This window comes from Callorhinus ursinus, unplaced genomic scaffold, assembly GCF_003265705.2.
Source record: "Callorhinus ursinus isolate GAN/ISIS: 27379988/994484 unplaced genomic scaffold, GSC_fseal_2.0 scaffold2, whole genome shotgun sequence".
NCBI lineage: Eukaryota > Metazoa > Chordata > Mammalia > Carnivora > Otariidae > Callorhinus > Callorhinus ursinus.
Window position 1 is genome coordinate 109,431,148 of NW_027397064.1, and position 18,676 is coordinate 109,449,823.

Genomic DNA, 18,676 nt, shown 5'->3' on the forward strand with positions numbered 1-18,676 from the left:
TTGCTTGGGTCATGGTTGATATTTTGGACTCTGCTAATTTACTCAGCCATCCCTTGACTGAAGGACTATAGGAGGAGGAACTCTCAACAAAGGAAAGAAACAGAGATAATGTCCTCTGCCACAGAACTAATGGATATAGATATAAGCAAGATGTCAGAGATAGAATTCAGGATAGCAATCATAAAGTCAATAGGTAGGCTTGGAAAAAGCATTAGTGACAACATAGTATCTCTAACAGCAGAAATGAGATCTAATCAGGCTGAACTAAAAAATGCTATGAATAAGATGCAGTATAAGCTGGATACTCTAACAGCCAGGATAAATGAGGCAGAAGAACAGATTAGTGACCTAGAAGATAAGCTGATAGAAAGGAAGGAAGTTGAGGAAAACAGAGATAGGTGGCTAGTAGCACACGAAAAAAAGATTGGATAAATTAATGATACCATGAAATGTTCCAATATCAGAATTATTGGAATCCCCCAAGGGGGTGGAGAGAGAGAGGACTAGAAGGTATATTTGAGCAAATCATAGCTGAGAACTTCCCTAATCTGGGGACAGAAACAAGAATTCATATCCAAGAGGCAGAGAAGACCCCTTCCAAAATCAATAAAAATAGATCAACACCCCAACATATAATAGTAAACCTTCCAGATCTTAGAGCCAAGGAAGCTATCCTGAGAGCAGCTAGGGGGAAGAGATTTCTTACTTACAGAGGGAGGAACATCAGAATAACATCAGACCTATCCACAGAGACCTGGCAAACCAGAAAGGGCTGGCAAGACATATTCAGGGTACTAAATGAGAAGAACATGTAGCCAAAAATACTTTATCCAGGAAGGCTGTCATTCAGAATGGATGGAGAGACAAAGATCTTCTGGGACAGGCAGAAACTGAAAGAATATGCTAACACCAAGCCAGCCCTGCAAGAAATATTAAGGGGGATTCTATAATATAGAACATATTCTATATTATAAGATATATAATATCTTATATATTATAAGATATATAATATAATCTATATTAAGCAGATTTTGTATATAGTAATATAGACCAGAAAGAAACAGAAAAAAATCTAGAGAAACAGGAACTTAACAGGCAATACAACGGCACAAATGCATATCTTTCAATAGATACTTTGAATGTAAATGGACTGAATGCTCTTATGAAAAGACAAAGGGTTTTGGATTGGATAAAAAAGCAGGACTCATCCATATGCTATCTACAAGAGACTCATTTTGAACATAAAGACACCTCCAGATTGAGGGTGAGGGGACAGAGAACCATTTACAATGCCAACAGACCTCAAAAGAAAGCTGGGGTAGCAATCCTCATTATTGGACCAATTAGATTTTAAAACAAAGACTGTAGTAAGAGATGTAGAGGGCACTATATCAAACTTAAAGGGTCTATCCAAAAAGAAAATCTAACAATTATAAATATCTATGTCCCCAACATGGGAGGAGCCAATTACATAAACCAACTAATAACCAAAATAAAGAAACATATTGATAATAATACATTAATAGTAGGAGACTTCAACATTCCACTCACAGCAATGGACAGATCATTTAAGCAGAAGATCAACAAAGAAACAAGAGCTTTAAATGACACATTGGACCATATGGAATTCGTAGATATATACAGAACATTCTATCCTAAAACAACAGAATAATCATTCTTCTCACGTGCACATGGAACTTTCTCCAGAAGAGACCACATACTGGGTCACAAATCAGGTCTCAACCAATACCAAAAGATTCAGATCAAAAGCCAGTAATATATATGGCAAAAATTGAAGAGAAAGGAATCCAAGTATATCTTTAAAGAAATCCAGCAAACCATTAGAAAAGAGAGCATGAAAAGATAGCAATAGAGAAAAACTACAAAGACAATCATGGAACAAGTAACAAAATAGCAATAAATACATACCTACTGATATTTATATTGAATGTAAATGGAGTAAACACTCCAATCAAAACACATAGTGACAGAGTGAATAAAAAACAGGACCTGTCTATATGCTGCCTACAAGAGACATATTTCAGACCTAAAGACACATGCACACTGAAAGTAAGGGGATGGAGAAACATTTATCAGGGAAATGAATGTGGAAATAAAGCCCGTGTAACAATACTTATATTGAAAAAAATAGACTATCAGTCTATTGATATCAATCTATCTATTAGGTCATAATCCAACAAGAAGATATAATAATTGTAAATATTTAGGCACCCAACATGGGACCACCCAAATACACAAAATAATTAATAACAAACATAAAGGAACTAATTGATAGTAATACTTTAAGACCCCACTTATATCAATGGACAGATCATCCAAACAGAAAATCAAAAAAGAAACAGTGGCTTTCAATGACACAGAGGACCAGATAGACTTAACAGATATATTCAGACCCTAAAACAGATATATTCCATCCTCAAAGCACCAGGATACACATTCTTTTCAAGTGCACATGGAGCATGCTCCAGAATAGGTTACATATTAGGTCACAAATCAGGCCTCAACAAATACAAAAAGATAGAAATCATACCATACACCTTTTCTGACCACAACAGTATAAAACCAGAAGTCAACCACAAAAAAAACTGGAAAGACCACAAACACCTAAAGTTAAAGAACATGCTACTAAACAAAGACTGAGTCAACAAGGAAATCAGATAAAAATTTTAAAAATTACTTGGAAACAAATGAAAATGCAAACACAATGGTCCAAAACCTTTGGGTTGCAGCAAAAGCTATTATATGAGGGAAATTTATAGCAATGTAGGCCTACCTCAAGAAGCAAGAAAAATCTCAAATAAACAACCTAACCTCACACCTAATGGAGCTAGTAAAAGAACAACACGCAAAACCCCAAAAAACAGAAGGAAGGAAATAATAAGATTGGAGCAGAAATAAATGACATAGAAACTAAAATGAACAAACAAACAAAACCAAACCAATAGAGCAGATCAATAAAACCAGGAGCCGGTTCTTTAAAAAAATCAACAAAAAAAATTTGATAAACTTCTAGCCAGACTCAACCAAAAGAGGGAGAGAGAGAGGGAGAGAGAGGGAGAAAATTCAAACAAAATCACAAATGAAAGAGAAGAAATAACTGGCACCACATAAATACAAACAATTGTAACAGAATATTATGAAAAACAGTATGCCAAAAAAATGGACAACCTGGAAGAAATGGATAAATTCCTAGAAACACACACACACTACCCAAACTGAAACAGGAAGAAATAGAAAACCTGAACAGACCAATAACCAGCAAAGAAACTGAATCGGAAATAAGAAAAACTCCAAACAAACCAAAGTCCAGAACCAGACGGCTTCACAGGTGAATTCTACCAAACATTTAAAGAGTTAACACCTATTCTTCTCAGACTATTTCAAAAAATAGAAAAGGACGGAAAACTTCCAAACTCATTTTATGAGGCCAGCATTACCCTGATACAAAACCAGATAAAGACTCCACTAAAAAAAGAGAACTACAGGCCAATATCCCTGATGAACAAGGATACAAAAATTCTCAATAGACTACTAGCAAACTGAATCCAGCAACACATTAAAAAAATCATTCACCACAATCAATGAGATTTATTCCTAGGTTACAAGCGTGGTTCAATATTTATAAATCAATCAACTTGATAGACCACATTAATAAAAGAAAGGATAAGAACCATATGAGCCTTCCAATAGATGCAGAAAAAGGATTTGATAAAGTACAACATCCATTCATGATAAAAATCCTCAACAAAGTAGGGAGAGAGGGAACATACCTAAACATAATAAAGACCATATATGAAAAAACCCATAGTTAATAGCATCCTCAATGGGGAAAAACTGAGAGTTTTTCCTCTATGGCCAGGAATAAGACAGGGATGTCCACTCTCACCATTGTTATTTCACATAGTACTGGAAGCCCTAGCCTCAGCAATCAGACCACAAAAAGAAATAAAAGGCATCCAAATCAGCAAGGAAGAAGTCGAACTTTCACTCTTTGCAGAGGACATGATACTCTATATAGAAAACTCAAAAAACTGTGCCAAAAATTTTCTGGAACTGATACATGAATTCAGTGAAGTTGCAGGATACAAAATCGACATACAGAAGTCTGTTGCATTTCTATACACCAATAATGAAGTAGCACAAAGAGAAATTAAGGAATCAATTCCATTTACAATTGCACCAAAAACAGCAAGATACTTAGGAATAAACCTAACCAAAGAGGTGAAAGACCTGTGTGCTGAAAACTATAAAACACTGATGAAAGAAACTGAAGATGACACCAAAAACAACAGACACACATTCCAAGCTCACAAATTAGAACAAATACTGTTAAAATGTCTACCTTACCCAAAGCAATCTACACATTTAATGCAGCATTTTTCACAGAGCTAGAACAAATAATCCTAAAATTTGTATGGAACCACAAAAGACCCTAAATAACCAAAGAAACCGTGAAAAAGAAAAACATTGGATATTCTTCCTGCTTTGTTGAAGATTGGTTGATTATATAGTTGTGGATCCATTTCTGGGTTTTCTATCTTATTCCATTGATCTATGAATCTGTTTTTGTGTCAGTACTATACTGTCTTGATGACTACAGCTTTGTGATATAGCTTGAAGTCTGGAATTGTGATGCCTCCAGCTTTGCTTTTTCTTTTTCAGGATTGCTTTGGTTATTCAGGATCTTTTGTGGCTCCATAAAAATTTTAGGATTATTTGTTCTAGCTCTGTGAAAAATGCTGCTGGTATTTTGATATAGATTGTGTTAAATGTGTAGATTGTTTTGGGCAGCATGGACATTTTAACAATGTTTGTTCTTCCAACCCATGGGCATGAAGCAGTAAAGAATATCCAATGGAAAAAAGACAGTCTCCTCAACAAATGGTGTTGGGAAAACTGGACAGCAACTTGCAGAAGAATGAAACTGGTCCACTTTCTTACACTATACACAAAAACAAATTCAAAATGGATGAAAGACCTATATGTGAAACAGGAGGCCATCAAAGTCCTATAGGAGAACACAGGCAGCAACCTCTTTGACCTCAGCCATAGCAAGTTCTTACGAGACACATCACTGGGGGCAAGGGAAACAGAAGCAAAAATTAACTATTGGGACTTCATCAAGATAAAAAGCTTTTGCACAGCCAAGGAAGTAATCAACAAAACTAAAAGGCAGCCTATGGAATGGGAGAAGATATTTGCAAATGACATATCTGATAAAGAGTTAGTATCCAAAATCTATAAAGAACTTACCAAACTCAACACCCCCAAGACAAATAGTCCAGTTAAGAACTAGGCAGAAGACATGAATAGACATTTTCCACAGAAGACATCCAGATGGCTAACAGACACATGAAAAGATGCTTAATATCACTGGTCATCAGGAAAATACAAATCAAAACCACATGAGATATCACCTCACACCTGTCAGACTGGCTAAAATTAACAACACAAGAAACAACAAGTGTCAGCCAGGATGCAGAGAGAGGGGAACAGTATTGCACTGTTGGTGGGAATGCAAACCTGTGCAGCCACTCTGGAAAACAGTATGCAGGTTCTCCAAAAAGTTAAAAATAGAACTACCCTATGATCCAGCAAGTGCACTCCTAGGTTTACTCAAAGAATACAAAAACCCTAATTCATAGGGATACATGCACCCCAATATTTATAGCAGCATTACCAACAATAGCCAAACTATGGAAACAACCCAAATTTCCATCACCTGATGAATGGAAAAAGAACCTATATATATGTATATATACATAGAATATATGTAAGCTATATATGTATATATATATGTACATATATACACACACACACACACACACATAGATATACACTAGAATATTGCTCGATCATCAAAAGATATAAAATCTTGCCATTTGTCATTTGCCATGATGTGGATAGAGGTAAAGATTATTATGCTAAGTGAAACAAGTCAGTCAGAGAAAGACAAACGTCATATGATTTCACTCATGTGGATTTAAGAAACAAAACAGATATACATATGAGAAGGGTGAAAAAAAGAGAGAGGGAAACAAACCATAAGAGACTTTTAGTGATAGAGAACAAACTGAGGGTTGATGGAGGGAGATGGCTGACAGATCGGCTAAATGGGTGATGAGCATTAAGGAGGACACTTGTCTTCTTGAGCACTGGGTTTTAAATGTAAGTGATGAATTACTCAATTCTACTAAAAACAGTAAAACCAAACAAAAGAAAATAAAAGTAGGAAAAGAAAAAAAAAACAAAAACCCAAACTGGGAGTATCACAATTCCAGACTTCAAGTTATATTACAAAGCTGTAATAATCAAAACAGTATGACACTGGCACAAAAATAGACACATAGGTCAGTGGAAGAGAATAGAGAACCCTGAAATATACACAACTACATGGTCAATTAATCTGACAAGGAAGAAAGAATGTGCAATGGGAAAAAGACAGTCTCTCCAACAAATGGTGTTTGGAAAACTGCCAGCTACATGCAAAACAATGAAACTGGATCACTTTCTTATACCATACACTAAAATAAACTCAGAATGGATTAAAGACCAAAATTTGAGATATGAAACCATAAAAATCTTAGAAGAGAACACATGCAGTAACTTCTTTGACATCAACCATAGCAAATTATTACTAGATAGCTCTCTTGAGGCAAGGGATACAAAAGCAAAAATAAACTATTGGGACTACATCAAAATAAAAAGTTTCTGCACCACAAAGGAAGCAATCAACAAAACTAAAAGGCAACCTACTAAATGGGAGAAGATATTTGCAAATGACATCTGATAAAAGGTTACTATTTGAAATATATAAAGAACTTCTATAATTCAACACCAAAAAAAAAAAACTCCCAAATAATCCAAATAAAAATGGTTTGGAAGATATAAATAGACATTTTTCTAAAGATGACATACAGATGGCCAATAGACACATGAAAAGATGCTCAACATCACTGATAGGGAAATAAAAATCAAAACTTCAATGAGATACCACCTCACACACGTCAGAATGGCTAAAATTAAAAAGTCAAGAAACAACTAGTGTTGGCTGGGATGTGGAGAAAAAGGAACCCTCTTGTACTTTTGGTTGTTGGGGTTAATGTAGAATATGAAATCAGCCATAATACCTGGCTTGCTAAAATGTAACATGGAGGCCACTGGAGGCAGGGAAGCTTTTGGAGTAGGGCGTAGGCCTTTGGAATGCTGAGGCCTGCCTGACCACTCTGCCATAGGAATGCCTGAGGAGTTGCCTTCCTGGAAGCTTTCTTAGCCCAAACAGCCACACTGTGCTCTAAGAGATGTATGCATTGTCCCCCTAGGCTATGTTTGGCAGAACTCATAGAACATGCAGATTAGCATATGGTATCTTTACCATAAACAGATCCTCCTAGTTCCAGTAAGACCCCTTGTTACACATCACATGCTAGAAACAGTGATAAAGATTTATGATTGCCAAGAAGGGCAGGAGCAAAGAAGAGCAAAAGGTCTTCGCCTCTGAGTGTTGACCCCCTTGCCTTCTCCTCTCTTTCACAGCAAAGCTTGGAGTAATCTTTCATCCATTGGTACAGGGATTGCTGGCCATTCCCAGCAGTTGGTGGGGATGCAAACTGGTTCAGCCACTGTGGAAGACAGTATGAAGTTTCCTCAAAAAACTAAAAAATAGAACTACCATATGATCTCATAATCACACTTCTGAGTATTTACCCCAAAAATATGAAAACACGAATTTGAGGGGATATATGCACCCCTATGTTTATTGCAGGATTATTTACAATTACCAAATTATGGAAGCAGCCTAAGTGTTCATTGATAGATAAATGGATAAAGATTATGTGAAGTGTATATATATATGTGTGTGTGTGTGTTTATATAATGGAATATTATTTAGTTGTGAAAAAGAATGAACTCTTGCCATTCACAACAGGAATGGATCTAGAGTATAATGCTAAGTGAAATAAGTCAGTGAGAGAAAACAAAATACTATATGATTTCACTCATATGTGGAATTTAAGAAACAATACAAATGAAAAAAGAAAAAAGAAGACAAACCAAAAAAAACCAAGACTCTTCAATATAGAGACAGAGTGGAGGTGGTGGTGTGATGGATGAAATAGGCTAAGGGGATTAAGAGTGTACTCATCCTGATGAGCACTGAGTAATATATGGAATTGTTGAACCATTAATGTATACCTGAAACTAATGTATAACTCTGTGTGTTAACTACACTGGAATTAAAATAGAAAAAAAAACAATAAAATGAAATGCAAGTATATCTTGAATAGTTAAAAAAATAAAAACTTCTGCACAACAAAAGAAATAGGAAAGTGAACAGGCAACCTGTGAAGTAGGGGAAATATTTGCAAACCATGTATCTGATAAAGGGTTAATATAAAAATATATAAGAAATTCACACAATAATAAAAATCAATATAACCCAATCAAACAATGGACAATGGAGCTGAATAGACACTTCTCAAAAGAAAACATACAAATGGCTATCCAGTACATGAAAAGGTACTCAACATCAGTAATCAACAGGGAAATGTAAATTAAAAACACAATACTATATCACCTCACACCTGTTAGAATGGCTATTATCAAAAAAGTAAAATATAACAAGTTCTATTAAGAATGTAGAGCAAAGAGAACTCTTGTACTCTATTGGTGGGTATGCAAATTACTCCAATCACTATGGAAAACAGAATGGAGATTCCTCAAAAAATTAAAAATAGAATTGCCATATGATCCAGCAATCTCAGTTCTGGGTATATATGCAACAGAAATGAAGTCTGGATCTCAAACCAATAGCTGCACTTCCGTGTTTATTGCAGCATCATTCACAATAGCCAAGATATGGAAATAATCTAAATGTCTATCAATGCAAAAATGAACCAAGCAAAAGGTGTGTGTGTGTGTGTGTGTATATATATATATATATATATATATATATATATATATATACAATAAAATATCATTCAACCTTAAAAAAGGAAGCCCTGCCATTTTCAACAACATAGATCTACCTGAAGGATATTACTTTAAGTGAAATAAGACAGACAAATACTGCATGATCTCGCTTAGATAATGAATCTAAAATAGTCAACCTCTTACAATAGAGAGTGGAATGGTGGTTTTCAGTTGGTGGGTCAGTAGAATGCTGAGGAGAATGAAATGAGAAGATGTTGGTTAAAGGGTAGAAAGTTTCACTTATGCAAGATCAGTGAGCTCTGGAGATCTAACGTGCAGACATGGTGATGATAATTAACAGTTGTGTATTGCATAAATGAAATTTGCTAAGAATGTAGATCATTAATTAAATCTCAACACACACAATGATAAAATTATATAAAGGTAATTATTAAGTTATTTAGCTTGATTGTAGTGATCTTTTCACAGTGTATATATATATCAAAACATCAAGTTTTATACCTTAAAGATAATAATTTTTATATTTCAAAGACATGTCAATAGAGTTTTTTAAACATACCTCTTGAAGGAAGAATAAACATTACATCTTCTAGTTTTCTCCAGAAAATCTAATACTTCGGCTTCCTTTACCTACCCAGCTCCCAGTCTTCCATTCTGGCATTTCTCACATACAGCAAATGTCCTTTGGGGGTGAATGTGTTAGAGGAGAAATTTATTCTGCACTGGGTCTCCTACAGATTCTACTCCATTCACTTTTAACTAAGCCAAATCTGCATGTCCACATCCTGACTGAGCAGATGCCCCACAGAGGGAAGAAGGCTTAGTCTTCCTTGGAATGTGTTTCTTTTAGGCTTCTTTGCATCTACTTTTCTCTGGTATATTTAAAAAATATACATTGTTTTGCTTTATCCTCTCTCTCTCTTTTTTTAGTTGTTACAATGGGAAGATTGATGTTATTCTTTCATACATCTTAGCCAGACTTGAAAGATTTTCTTATGTGACATTTTGGAGGAATTATCTCCCTCCCTTCCCCATGCATAAAATCTTTTTTGGGAAGTTGCCTGATGCTGGGACAGGCTTGTGGTGTTGATATCCATTAGTTGGGCTTATTTTGTTTCATTTTTTTAAAAAATTTTATTTTATTATGTTATGTTAGTCACCATACAATATATCATTAGTTTTTGATGTGGTGATCCACGCTTCATTGTTTTCGTATAACACCCAGTGCTCCATGCAGTACGTGCCCTCCTTAATACCTATCACTGGGCTAACCCATCCTCCCACCCCCTCCCCTCTAAAACCCTCAGTTTGTTTCTCAGAGTCCATAGTCTCCCATGGTTCATCTCTCCTTCCGATGTCCCCCCCTTCATTTTTCCCTTCCTTCTCCTAATGTCCTCCATGCTATTCCTGTTTTGTTTCATTTTAAACCAGGAAAAGAGTGCTTATCTTCTGTCCCTAGGCAGCTTCCTTACACCACTAGAAGATGGAATCAGAATGACGCCTATGCGGCCAATGTCTCAGTTTCCCTGTGTACTGGATGAGCTCCATGGACTTGTGGTCCTTGAACACTAACATGTTATTCTGTGTACTGAAAAAGAGAAAGATATCAATAATTGAGAACTTAATGCTACTTTCTAAAAAATGATGATGAAAAATAATAACTCTCACTTGATTTGGTGGAAAGAAGTTAGAATCTGTTTAGCAAACATGACCTATAAACTGATTAATGTCACAGGCAATGATGCTTTTTCCTCAGGGCATGGCTTTATTTCAGTTGCCATTGAATCCTGCTGTAAGTACATCATTCTTCATTTGATTTAAATGATATGACAAGGTCTCAGAGGCTGGAAATGGCTACCCAGTGCTACACAGCAAATAAGTGGCAAAGCCAGTTGTCTAAAATCTGGGGCTCCTGAGTCCCACAGCAAGACCATATTCCATAGACATTTATAGGATGCCTCCTGTGTTGCCAGGAACCATGGTAGGCCCTATTATACTGGCATCCCTCTCCCATATATGTTTGTCCCACTCCCAGATCCTCAAAGGCAGAGCAACTTGTGTTTCTTCCATTCTACTGCCTTAGTCCAGTGTCCTCTACCTAGTAAGCTCTCCATTGGTGTTGGGTTAAATTAGGGTTGGGGCCCTGAAGAGCAATTTTTCTTTGTCTTGATTTGGCATATGTTATGGGTAGGATTATACCTCCCCCCCAAGATCCATATGTTCCAGTCCTAACCCCAGGACCCCAGCATGTGCCCTTATTTACTAATAGGGTCACTGCAAATACAGCTAGTGAAGTCATGTAATAAAGTTGTGTCATTAGTAAATTGTGGTGTGGCTTATCTTCCTGTAATTGAGCCTAAGGTCATTAAAAAGGGCCCTAGAATATGGCTGGTGTCTTTATTAAGAGGGGGAATATGGACACAGAGATGGGCTCACATCGAGGGAAGGCAGTGTGAAGAGATATAGGGAGAAAGCTATCAGCAGACCAGCAGGAGAAACCCAGGACTGGTCTCCCTCCCAACCTCAGAAGGAACCAACTCTGTTGACATCTTGATCTCAGACTTCTAGTCTCCAGAACTATGAGACAAATTTCTGCCATTTAAATTTTGAAAAATTATAAGATGGGTAGAATTTTTACTGTTCTACTGTGACAAATGGCACCTTTAGCATCTAGAGAGCAGAATTAAGGGAGAACAATAGCCAAATTATGAAAACAACCCAAGTGTCCATCGATTGATGAATGGATAAAGAAGAAGAAGTATATATATATAAATTACTCAGCCATAAAAAAGAATGAAATCTTGCCATTTGCAATGGAGTGGATGGAATGCTATGCAAAATAAGTCAGTTAGAGAAAGACAAATGCCATATGATTTCACTCATATGTGGAATTTATGAAACAAAACAAGTGAGCAAAGGAGAAAAAAGAGGGAGAGACAAACCAAGAAACAGAGTTTAAACTATGGAGAACAAACTGATGGTTACCTGAGGGGAGGTGGGTGGGGGATGGGTTAAAAATATGATGGGGATTAAGAGGGTACTTTTTGTGATGAACACCAGGTGTTGTACAGAATTGTTGAATCACTATATTGTACACCTGAGACTACTATTATACTGTATGTTAACTAACTGGAATTTAAATAAAACCTTAAAAAAAGAATTAAGGGAGAACAAATAACCATACCCATTTTCTTATAGGAACCTCCAGGTTGTAAGTTGATAATTGTGTACCTTTTCAGTTTATGACAATAAAAGTTTACTGAGCACATAGTATGTGACAGGCATTATGCTGGGAATACAAAAGTAACTTACGATGCATTCTTGAGAAAAGCAAAGAAACTCCAGTGTGAGAGGTACATGAGGTTGCTGTTGGAACCCAGAAGAAGAAAGTCAAAGAAGAATTTCTGGGCGAAAATATCTAGGCCAAGTTTTGCAGCATAAGTGGAAATTAGTCAAGAGTAGAAATGAGAGAATGGCACAAAGCCAAAGCACTGAGCTATAAAACAATTTATTCCCTTACATTTTCACTGTGGACAGATACATACACACATACTTAATCCCCCAACTTCACCCTGCCTGCACCCTAATGCTTAGAGCTCATGTTTGGAGCCTCAGCTGAAGATATGGAGTGTTTTCTGTAGAGCCCTTTACCCCAGCTCCACTCCCAGCTTGTGTCATGGTGTGACAAACAGATGGGCAGATGCTTCCGTGAAAACAACTGAATATCTGCTTATTTCAGGAGATTTGCACTCATACTGAAAAAGTGCAGGGAGAAGTAAATTTTATGCTTTATGTATTGCATTGATTGGGGGATGGGAAGATGGAGAAGAGAGGAGAGAGAAAGAGTGAGAGAAAGAGGTCGCACTTGAGGAAGGCATTAAAATCAGAGTGAAGTGTGAGGTCCTTGGCTGTCCCTGAGGCTGTTGTGTGAGGGCAGGTTTAGAGAGGCAGGTGAGTGTTGGAGTAAGCATATTGGCTCCTTTGGGGAGACACTTAACGTTGAACACTGGCTGCTTGGGAAGACAGCTTGTTGGGGAGGAGAGAGTTGTCAGCCTGCTTCAGTAGCAGTGAAAATCACAGCTCATTCAAACTAACAATGCTAACAGTTAATGAGCAATGAAAACATTCTGGCAGCCCTGGAGCTGACTATTGCTCTGCTCTCCTTCAGCTACAGGACCCTCCTGGCTCCCTTACCTGGTTCAGAACACACAGTGCAGCCTTCCAAAAGTTTCTGGTCTTCAGGTCAATGGAGTCCAGAGATCAGCAGTGTTTTTCAGACCCTATTTCCCTCTGACAGATTGGACAAGTGCAGAGGTACAGGTGTAAAGGGCATGAAATGACTTAATTATGTGATTCATAATTATTATGTAACTCATAATAGTGTGGAGCCCTTATCTGACCCCACACTATTTTAGAGGGAGATAGCATACAAACATCCTAGTGATTTCACTTCTTGGTATCAATGCTAAGGAATATACTAAGTATGGTTAATAGGCAAGAAAAATGTTTAGTTCAAATCTTAAAAATTGAAGCAAACTAATACTCAAACATAAGAGAATAGAAATATAAAATAAATAAGATACTTCAATAAGATTTAAAATTATAAAGTGATGACAAATATGTTTAAAATAATTTATCAACACGGAATTTTCATGAAATAATACAAGGTAGACTATTAGGATACAAAATTATAAGAGTATGTCTTATGTTTTTAACTTTAAAAAACAAATATATAAGAAGATTGCTGTCAACACATTAACAGGGATTGCTTCTGAGAGTGGGATTGATGATTGATGTTTTCTTATTTACACTTTTCTGTGGCTTCAAAATTTCTATAAACATATATTAACTTCACTGTCAGAAAACCAACCATTAGCAACATTATAAAAGCAATGTAAGGTGACACACTGGCCATCACAAAAAGATAGAAGGCTGTAGCTTATTTGGTGAGAGACAGTCTCACTGCTGCTATACTTTATAGGTCTTAAAGGAGGTTAGTTGTGTTAAGGTGTCTCCTTCCAGGAACATTATTTTTATGGTAGTTGTAAGACAGGAAATTTACTTATTTGCCAAATCAGTGAAAGAAGAACTAGCGTACATTAGTTTTCAACTGATGCATAACAAGTGACTGTAAACTTAATGGCATAAAAGAATACATCTCACTGTTCTGTAGGTCAGAAGTCTGGGCAAGCATGGCCGAGTTCTATGCTCCTACTCTTGTGAGGCTGAAATTAAGATGTTGGCAAGGCTCTGGTCTCTTCTGGAACTCAGATCTTCCTCTCAACCATGTGATTGTGAAAAATTCAGTCTTGTAGCTATAGTACTGAAGTTCCTATTTTCTTGTTGGCAGTCAGCTGGGGACTTTTCTCAGCTCCTATAGATCCCCCACATCTTGAAAGTCAGCAAATTAAAATGTCCCTTATGCTGAATCCTTCTCATACTTTGAACCTCTTTTTCAAGAAAGAGCCCACTGTCTTTTAAGGACTCATTTAATTAGGTTGGGCCCACTAAAAGTAATTTCCTTTTCTTAAGGTCTGTTGATTTGGAGTCTTAATCACACCTATAAATTCCCTTCATAGTAGCATCTACATCAGTGTTTGATTGAATGACAAGGAGATTACTGTCTGAGAATCTTGGGAACAATTTTGAATTCCACTACACAAGGAAACGGTGTGGGGCTACTCTGAAGTTGCTGCCCTTGATTGCCCATTTTTTATAGGTGCTGTGCATGAATTCAAAGCAGATCAATGAAAATAAGAGTTGCAAATATTTGATGCCATTTGTTCAGTGCATAGGCACTTTGCTAGGTGCCATAGGTATACTATTTTCATAGACTGAATGAAGAAGGATCCCTACATTTCAGAAAGAGAAAATAAGACCCAGAGACTTTACACATGTGCAAGATCACCCAGCTTTATAAATGACAAAGTTGGAATTCATATGCAGTCTCCCTAAGACATCAGTAAATATGCTGTGTTTTCAGATCGAGTCATTGGGCCAAAAGTTGAGATAACTGAATTACTTCCCTGACCCTAGCACCCTGAAAAGCTTAATAGAGTTTTGACAAAGTCACATGTCTGTGTCCCCACATTCCTGCGTGCACCCATGGCAGACAGCACATTTCAATCACAATGTCTATTCTCTGAGGCATTCAGCCCCATAACTCTTTTCAGTGCAGTGCTGGAGGATGCCCTTACCTGGGATTAATTTTAGCACATTGGGTAGTAACTGAGGAAAGGGCCAGTGTTTGAGATACTGAACTTTAAATATATTTAGATGGAATAAATAACACATCAGAAAGGGATCTAGGTTTAATCAACACACTTGAAAGCCACGATTTTTCCTTGTGATTACATTATCACATAATCTATCCATATGGCTTTGGCCATTAATGAAATATCCTTATTCATCACATTTTCTTGCTCCTCCATATCTTTATCACTATCATTGATTCATCCACTTTTTTCAGTCATCTAACAGACAAGTACTGACCTCCTGTATAAAAGTGAATGTGCTACGTGGAAGATAGTGGCACCTGCCCTCTGCCCTCTATGAGTTTATAACTGATAGAAGTCTATTATGGTTTACCCTGACTTCATTTTAACATCTTCTACATAGTGGGAACATTCTCTGGCCCCTTTTGGATCAAACACCACTATTTAGTTGTCTGCATAGAATTCTAGGACTTCCTGAAACTTGGATTAGGGGAAAATTAGGAAAAATTGAAAGAAAATAAATTCTGATAGCTAACTTGATGCCATTTACTCACTGACTCATGCAAAACATGCATTAGACATGTTTTTTCTGGGCTCCCTAGTGTGCTGATAATTGTAGCATATAAAGGTGAATAAAGCCCAGTCCTGTCCTTTAAGTATTTATGATTCACAGTGGAGAGTTTACAAGTATCTACAGTACGAGGAAGCAGCAAATATCATGAGTTTAATAAACACTTAAAAGGAAAAAAGAAATACAGAAACCTTTGTGAACCTGCCCCTTCCCCAGGGAGTCTCCCAGGTGCCGGCTCCCATACTTCCTTCCCCTGCACCCTGCCAGGGCTCACACCTGTCCTTCGCTCTCTGGAGTCCTGCCGTGGTCTCTGTCCACCTCTGCAGGTGTAGCTTCTCCCTGCACCCTGCATGTCTCCTTTCTCTGAGCCATTCCCTGTGGGATTCTACAGTGCTCCCATTATCTACTTTTGTAGGTGCTGTGGATACGTCCAAAGCAGATGAATGAGAATGAGAGCTAGCCAAAGAAGTTAATGAAATATCCTTATTCATCACATTTTCTTGCTCCTTCCTATCTTTATCATTATCATTGATTCTTCCACTTTTTTTGTCATCTAATGGACAAGTACTGACCTCCACGCACCAGCTTGCATTTGAGCTCTGTGGCCATCATACTTCCATAACTCGCTCTGCCCTACAACCATCCTTAATTCTTGGGGCTCTCCCAGGCATGTCCAGCACGCACATCTCCTGCCTCTGCAGTCAGCCCCTGCCTCTCTCAGGCTCCCCTTAAAGTTCAGCTTATGGCTCACATTGGCCTTGGCATGTTACACAGCATCCTCTAAAACCTGGGAATAATGCTCATTTCCTGGTGCCTTTACTGTATGCTACAGAGATAGCTCCCAAGACACCCGTGGTATGTTCTTGGGTGCATTGTTGTTTATTTATACATTTTCTCCACACTCCCGGAAATGGCTTATGGAAAAAGACCACATTTTCTCGGTGCCCCAGGGTTAGATCAGGGCACTGTATTGAATAAATGACTAATGAGTGAATTTTAATGCCCTACTGTAATTAAGAGGAAGGAGAAATGATGAGTCCGATGTGATCTAAGGAAGTATTTCATCCCAGAAGGCAATTCATCGGAGATGTACTGAGGCCCATTTGTGCCAGATACAATTTTAGGTTCTGGAAAAAAAAAACACTTGAATAAGTTTTAGAATTGTTATTTATAAAATGGTGAACTCTGGGAAGAAGGAACAGGAAAAATAAAGTTATAAAGGTAGGTAGGTACAAAGTACTTAGGAAAGAGGAGTCTAATTTAGCTTCAGAAATTTTTTTATTAATAAACTTATTTATTTTTTATTAGTAAACTTATTTATTCATTCACTCCCAAAACATTTTTTAACTATCTCCAGGTGAGCACTGTGCACTAGTAACACTAGCATGAATCTGGATTGTTTTCTGCCCTCATGAAACTTGCAGACTTCTGAGAGAGATAGATATTCCCATAAATAATTACAAGAAGCTTTGCTGGAAGGAATTCCTGGCCTGGAGATGAGTCTAGGAAAGATGGTATTTGAGCTGAGTTTAGCCAAAGCCACTGGGCAAGGTGGAAAGTGCAGAAGCTCTTAGAAGGCAGGCAGCAGAACATAGGCTCTCACTCTTTTGTTTGAGCTTAGAGTGATAGAAAGCTAAATGCATTAAAATCTTGTATTTTGTTGGGTTTTTCACAATGAGAACATGGTGTTTGACTTTAGGAATGGGACTTCAAAGATCAAACTTGCTTTCATGCTTTAGTGACAGCATGCAGCACCTGTCAGAGGCAAAAGTGCAGTCCCCAACAATTACCCCCTGCTGAGTGGGACCCTGAGCACCAAGGTAAGGAGAACATCTTGCTGGCAAGAGGCTGGACATTAAAGGACTGATGGAAACACATCCAAGAGCTACATTACAGGAAGGCAGAGGGTCTCTGGGGGAAAGCCAAGGGGTGACTAGCCCAACTAGGGAAGTCAGGGCAGAGTTGTAATATGTTATAGGCTAAATTGTGTCCTTTCTCCCAAATTTTGCATGTTAAAGTACTAATCCTTAGTACCTCATAATATAACTGTATTTGAGATCGGGCCTTTAAAGAGGTGATTAAGTTAGGATGAGGTCACTGGGGATGGGTTCTAATCCAGTAGGACTGGAGTCTTTAATAAGAAGAGATTAGGGTATGGACACACACAGAAGGAAGACCATGTGAGGACACAGGGAGAAGACAGCCATCTACAAGCCAAAGAGAGAGGCCTCAGAAAGAATTAGTCCTGCTCTTGACACCTTGATCTTGGACTTCCAGCCTTCAGAACTGTGGTATTTTTTAATGGCAGCCTTAGCAGACTGATATATAACATAATAGAAGGCAGATCCTTAAGGCAGAGGGGCTGTGGAGAGAGTGTAGAATTTTTAAGAGACATTTCAGAACCTAAAGAGTATTCTAACATTTAGGGAAAATATTTTGTGCTCCCAGGGACAGAGGAAACTTGAGCTTGGTGGGTGAAATAAGCAAACATTGTGGGTATACTTCACATCATCTCACAGTTGAGTGTGCTCTTGTTACTTGGGGCCTGGGCCCAGCCACTAGGGGATGCACACCCAATCTCTTTTAAGCATCTATTTCATTTTCTGTCATGCTCATACTCTTAGAGGGGGAAGAGGAATGGTTAGAGAAAACTGGTGTGTTGTCTATCAGCAGGTCCCTGCATTGGGTCTGAAGGAAGAATCCTGAGCTGCTCTGGCCAAAGCCAGAGACCCTTCTGATCAACCCCAGTGCTGGGACCATAATGGGTGGAAGGACCAGTGACAATGAAGTGCTCTGAAGGGGCGAGGCACGTGCAGGAACTAGAAGTCCTTCCATGAGGTCAGGTGGATAAAGGGAAGGCAAGGATGGGCTGGATCTGTCTTAGGTGGAGCTCAGTGGGAACATGCGCTTTGTTACTGTGGCAACAGTACCAAGTAAC